The following is a 6,710-nucleotide window of genomic DNA, read 5'->3' on the forward strand; positions in this document are numbered from 1 at the left end:
GGTCCCTACCAGAGGCAATTAGAGCGGAGTCGTCTGCAAATAGCAGTAACTTACAGTTCACCGCACCTGGCATGTCGTTAATATAGACCAGGAACAGTAGCGGTCCTAGAATTGAACCTTGTGGTACACCACAAGTTATCTCTCTGTCATCTGAGCAGGCTTCATTTACCTGTAGTAGTTGTTTGGGACCTGTAAGGTAGGACTTGAACCAGCCAATATTCGCCACTCCTAATGCCTGAAGTTTTTTTAATAAAATATCATGGTCCACTGTATCCAGTGGCGGATCCAGGATAAAAATTTGGGGGGGGCTAACCTGAATTCCTTCCTCTGAGTAGTCTGATGTATCAGAAATCTGAGGTATACTTAACTTAATGATGTTTTTTCAGATTTTTCTGTATTTTGACATATATAATAGAATGTATATTCATTTTATATTGTTACACGCTTGTGCTAGTCAGTAATAAGGCACTGGCACGCATATACTCTCGCATAGAGAGAAATTATTGCAGGATCCGTGTGTAATGTTAGTGCACATGGACTCATGGAAGTAATAAAAAATAAAAGTAGCTTTAAAAAACAGAAATACAAACAAAAAAGTATCTAAATTACATTAATAACACACAGTATTGTTCATGGGATCTCAAACGAACATCAACTTCCTGTTGTTGTTTTTTTTGGGGGGGCAAATACATTGATTACACTGTCTATATCAATATTGATTTCATTGTGAACGCCGAGTAGCGCCAGGCCGTTGAGGCGATCTTGACCCATAGTATTCCTTAGGTAGGCCTTTAGTCGCTTCAGGGTTGAAAATGAACGCTCGGCCTCTGCGTTCGAGACTGGGAGCGTGATCAAAACTCGGAGGAGCTGGGCCAGGTTCGGATACATTCGGGTCTGGGCGTGGGCAAGGGCATCTCCAATGGATTCGAACTTCATTGTTGTTGAATACCAGCGCTCTGCTTCCGCCTTCACGAGGCTCAAGGTCTCGATGCCAGCCTCATAAACCTTTGCCGCTTCCAGTATAGCAGCAACATCTCCGTCAGCGCTGCTGAGCAGATTCTTGATCTTGAAGCCAACAGGACTAGTATCATTCCCAAACCGGGTCTGCAGCTCAGTCAATACATGGTCGAGGAATGGGACATATACAGATCTTCGGCAATATTCCTCAGCTGTCTGGAAGGGTAAATTCGCTCGCTGCGTTTGGCGCTTGCAAACTCGAGGTACAGGAATGGTGTCGTGTGATGAACCGATCTCCTGGAGGAGCCCCTCTGCCTTCTTGAAGATGTCCTGGAAGCTGGTCAGTGGACCTTCCCGGGTCTTGTTTAGATGCGTCATCACATCACCAATCGTAGCGTACGCTGAGACTAGATCGACCATAGAGGACTGCAGGGCTCGGCTCCACAGTGTGAGCTAGCACAGACTCAGAGACGGCGAGACCAATCAGAAAGCGCGGCTCTCGGATTGCTATTCTGGATTCTGGATTCCTAGGAAAGACCACTCGCTTGCGCGGGATCGTTTTTTTTTTGTGGGAGGGGAACAATGTCTGTACGAAAATGAAAAGACAGTAGCGTATAAAAGAGGGCTATTGCCACCGGGCTCGGGAGAACTGGACTGGGAGCTTGGACGGCGGCGTCAACGCCGGGAGGAAGAGCAGATTATATCACCAGAAGTTCAGAAAATGGTAGGAGGCGTAGTTGGAGAGAAAGGTGGAAAAACGGAAAAATCTTTAGTGGGAGGTAAACTGAAATGAGAAGATGTAGTATAAGAGAAAGTTAGAAAGGAAGCGAATTTTAGTCGAAGAAAAAGTAAGTGTAGATGTTTGTGCGTGGGACGTGGCTATGTTCGTGAGAGGTGTGTGTGTGTAACTTACGGGAAGTGAGTAGATTTCACTTCCCGCGTGTAGAGGGCGTTCCTGATTAGCCCCAGGTAAGGCATGAGAACTCCTGTATTACCCCAGGTTGGGTTTGAGTTGTTTGTATATTCTTGTAGCCTGTCAGTTAATGGGCTACATGCGATATTATTATTATTATTATTATTATCATTATTATTACTATTATTACATCATTATGGCTATCACCAGTCAAACTGGTGAAGGGGTGTATTATTGGTAGGTACGGTTATACACGTCTTATCGTGTACACCGCACGTGGGACGGGCGCAGCTGACAGATAGTCTGTACGGTGTGGTCTAGGTGTAATGTGTTGTATCAGATGTTTGTGTTTGTCGTGTAGTTTTTCTAGGTGTCTTGAGTGAAGTTTGTGTTTGTGTTGGTTGAGTGGACGGATGTTGGAAATTTGGTGTAGAGACTCAGTGGTTCTGAAGTCGCTCCATCGCGAACCCGTGATGAACTGGACAGCGGCATTCTGAACCTTCTGATGCTCGTAGTTATTAGTGGGACATGTCAGCTGGTTTAGTCCCGGGGACTGGCACAGAATCGGTCTGACGAGGGCTAGGTACAATCGACGTTTGGTTCTCAGTGTTGCAGTTTTGAAGTGTCTTAGCTTACCCAGCACAACCCTAGCCTTTGCTCCCTGCTTGCGGAAGTGTGGGGTCCAGGTAAGGCCACTATCAAGTGTGCTACCCAGCACACGGGTATGGTCCTTCACTGGGATGTTTGTGCTGTTTATTTTAAGAGGAGTGTTTGTGATTGTACTGTTGGTTCGTTTGCAGCAGAAGTATACAGCATTGCATTTCGACGCGTTGGTCTTAATGCGCCACTGTTGCTCCCACGCGTGTTCCCCGTCTAGGATGTTTTGCATTACGTGTAACGCTCCCTGCAGCGTTTTGTGTCTGCTTATGTGGTTTGTGTCGTCCGCATACGAAAGAGTTATAACCTGGTTTCGTGGATAAGCTGGCTCTGGCAGGTCATTCGTATATAGATTGTACAGAGTGGGGGCAAGGACTGACCCTTGCGGTACTCCAGCCTTCGGCACAAAAGGTTGGGACAGACAGCCCCGCCACTTTATTCTTATTGTCCTGTCGTCCAGGTAGTTGCAGAGCAACCTTGTGAACGGCAGGGCAAAGTCGAAGTTGTGGTACAATTTGTACTTAAGGTCTTTATGCCAGACAGTATCGAATGCCTTCTCCACATCCTTACAAACCAAAATGGCCTTACCAGGGCGACCGTCTGGCGGTCTTTGAACCCATTGAGTGATCATGGATATTACGTCGTCTGCACCGCGCCCCGGCCGAAAACCAAATTGGCAATCCCTCAGCACATTCTCCGTCTCTAGGTACACGGTCAGGCGGCGGCATAGGACGTGCTCAAACACCTTACCAAAGTACTCCAGAAGGGAGATGGGCCGGTATGAAAGGGGGGCGGAGGCGGGTTTCTGGGGTTTAGGAATGAGGATGGTGTGGGAGGCCTTGAATAGTTGTGGGAAGTACCCAGAGGCTAGTGAGCTATTATATAGCTATTAGTAGTAGTCCCGCCGTCGCGTCCGAGTTGCTCTCGTTCTCCAGAAAGACGGCAATAACTGGCAGGAATTCCATAAACACAAGATTGAGTCGTGTCGCTCAACCCATCTAGTAGCGAGGAGGGTGACCAGCTTCTTCCGCTTCGTGGACGTGTGGTCTTTTACGAGCGCATGTTTGAGGAATAGATGTAGTTATACACCTCGCTGAGAGTCTGGAGAGCGAGCTTTACCTCCTTGGTGTCACAGGCCTTGGTCAAGACGAGGTTGAGACGATGACTGAAACAATGAATCGTCTTTGCGAGCGGGTATTCTCGCACTACCACAGCTGCGCACCCGCGAAACTTTCCCATCATGGCACTGGCACCATCAAAACAGAGGCCACGGCAGTTGCCCATGTTGAGGCCGACACTCTTTACTGTGCTAAGTAGGAGGCGAGCCAGGCCTTCCCCAGTCAGCTCCTTGGCGTGAACAAAGCCAAGGAAGTCCTCCCTTAACTGACTTCCGCAGATGACACTTCTTGATTGATTGCTTCAACAACACAAAACAATCATATAGGTGACAATACAGGTATGTTAAACGGCCAACGAACGTGGTATATCTCCTTTCTATCCCTTTTCAGCGCAACTGAGACACAACCCTGGCAACCCTACAACACGCGCAGCACAAAACAGATAAATGGAATTAAACAAATGCCAAACACAGCACAATTCCGCCCAAATACCGCACACATGCTGTCAGTTTATTTAACCCCCGGACCTGGCAAAACATCAGAAAGTACTAAAATCGATTAAATGACATCCTTACAATGATTCATGGAAGAACAAATTTGGGGGGGTGGGCTTCAGCCCCCTCAGCCCCCCCCCCCCCCCCTGGATCCGCGCCTGACTGTATCAAATGCCTTTTGTAGATCCAACAAGACTAAACCTGTGTAATTACCTCTGTCGCATTCCTGTTTTATCAGATCGTACATACATATACCAAGGCTTTTTCCCCCTTCCAAGGGAGGTAGCCAAAAAGGGAAAGGCATAAAAACACTCCCACCCATTTCATCCCTAAATACACTCCACACCCCTCCCACCCTCCCTCTCATCTGAGCACCTCCTGGATGACGGGTCATCCCTGCACCTTGCCCACCGCCCTGGGTCAGAAGCAGTGTCGCAAGACACAGCACATCCACAGCAAGGCCGCTTCATTTAATCGGCGACCCCCCCTCTCCGTCCCCCCTTGCATATAAGGAGAGGACGGTGAGAAATCCCTTCGGGCTGCGTCAAAATTTACTCACACATACTACCCCCCCCCCCCCCCGCCCATTCCTCCTCATGCAATCACAACATCATCCATATACAACCATTCTCCACTCACCTCTGTCTTCCGTCCTCTCCCTTCCTTCCTCAACAGACATTCCCCTCTTCCCCAAAGCCCCCTTCACCCCATCCATCCACCTCATCCTAGGACGTCCCCTCATGTTCACTCCCTCCACATCTGCCTTCCATACCTCTTTTACTAGTCTTCACTCATTCTTTCCATGTGTCCAAACCATCCTAATATTTTTTCATCAACCCTATCTCCCAAATCCTTTTTCACCCCTGTTCTCCTCCTCACCTCCTCATTTCTCACTCTATCCAGCCTAGTAACCCCCATCATACTTCTCAGACACCTCATCTCAAACACATTCAAACTCCTTCTCTCTTCTTCTCTTATGTTCCACGTTTCTGCCCCATACAGTGCTGTTGGCACAATCACTCCTTCATACAGTCTCCTCTTAGCATCCATTCCCAAATGTCTATTCCTCATTACACTCTTTAATCCACCAAGGCATTTACTCGCTTCTCTCAATCTACATTCTACCTCCACCTTCACTCCACCTTTTCCTGCTACACTTGCACCCAAGTATCTAAAACTATCCACTTCCTCCAGTCGCTCTCCCTTAATGTTCACTTCCAGTCTACTGCCACTTTCACCCCTTGTACATCTCATCACCTTACTTTTACCCACATTTATCTTTAGCTTTCTTCTATCACATACTCTCCCAAACTCTGCCACCAGAGATCGTAAATGTATATTAAGCTGGTGTCTGTTGAGTAATTCGTTCTAAAACCAGATTGCATACCGTATAGTAGATTACGTTCCCTGAGGTAGGTATCTAACTGAATGTATACGGTACATTCCAAAACTTTGGAAATAATACCTAGAATTGAAACAGGCCTGTAGTACCTGCCTCAGTTTTTGCGTTTTTCTTATAAAGAGGTGTCACCCGAGCCCTTTTCATGTCGCTTGGGATAGATCCTGAACCAATGGACAGGTTTATTATGTGGGTTATTGGGGGAGTAAGAATTTTGGCTCCATCCTTAACAAACCTCGCAGGAATGTCATCTAACCCTGTAGCCTTATTGGCACTTATGCTAGCCAATAATTTGAGCACTTCTTTTTGAGTGGTCTTATGTAGTTTGAAACACTTTGTGGACTTGTCTTTATAGTACTCCTGAACGTACCCCTGCCTAAACTTCCCAGAACCCGTTGGGAGGGATTTAACTAGTTTTGTGGCTATGGTTGTGAAAAAGGTGTTGAAGTGGTTGGCTATGGTGTTCCTATCAGAGTTAAGTTCGCCGTTTATCATGAGTCCTATCCTGTCTACTTTGTTACTAGGCTTTGTGTGAACTTCTAGGGTCTTCAGATGGAGATGGTGAAGTTGCGTATTGACTACTGGAAGAAACGCCAGTCGCAAAATGTGTTCTACAAGAGGCAACCCGAAAAAACACGTGAAAGGGCGTAAAAAATGACACACAATTATAACTAAGGACTGGAAGTAACTATCATAACAGATGGAGCCAGTGAGCAGAAACAGGACTGGAGGAAATTAGTTGTGAGGCAAGACCGCCGTGTTCACAAGCACGAAGTGTGTCATAGAGATGCACTTGGCCTTCTAGAATATTCATAAAATGTATGCGAAACAAAGTTTATGAATGTACCATGTTTATCAGGATTAAAAATCTCAACAAACCGCAGAAATACAAGAAAGATGCTATTCCAGTTATCTTTCAGGAAAATTAGTACATCGCTTTGGTCTAGGGTAAATTTCCAATCTATCACATTGCACATTCACATCTCCACAGGTAGAATTTTTGCAATTTGTGTTCCATAACTATCTAATGTACTTTCATTTATTTTTAGGAATATATATATTTAAATACGTAATAAATCGCGATATAGAATAACCGTGAATCATGAATGAAAGTAATTGGTTATGTCAAGACATAAAATTAAGGAAGTCCGTTTGAAAATGATACATATATA

The sequence above is a fragment of the Oratosquilla oratoria genome, unplaced genomic scaffold (genome assembly GCF_046742065.1).
Source record: "Oratosquilla oratoria isolate Oo_2021 unplaced genomic scaffold, ASM4674206v1 SCAFFOLD278, whole genome shotgun sequence".
Classification (NCBI taxonomy): domain Eukaryota; kingdom Metazoa; phylum Arthropoda; class Malacostraca; order Stomatopoda; family Squillidae; genus Oratosquilla; species Oratosquilla oratoria.